Source organism: Nestor notabilis, unplaced genomic scaffold (genome assembly GCF_000696875.1).
Source record: "Nestor notabilis isolate BGI_N333 unplaced genomic scaffold, ASM69687v1 scaffold20566, whole genome shotgun sequence".
NCBI classification, from domain to species: domain Eukaryota; kingdom Metazoa; phylum Chordata; class Aves; order Psittaciformes; family Psittacidae; genus Nestor; species Nestor notabilis.
In genome coordinates, this window is record NW_009933552.1 from 5087 (window position 1) to 5322 (window position 236).

The following is a 236-nucleotide window of genomic DNA, read 5'->3' on the forward strand; positions in this document are numbered from 1 at the left end:
CCCCACCCTCCTCCACCCCCATCCATCATCTCCATCCATCATCTCCATCTACCTCCATCCATCCCCATCCTTCTCTATCCCCATCCATCATCTCCACCTATCTCCATCCATCATCCATTCCCATCCATCATCTTCATCCCCATCCTCCTCTATCCTTCTCCATCGTCGTCGATCTCCATCCATCCCCATCCTTGTCTATCCCCATCCATCTGCACCCACCTCCATCCCCCTCCATC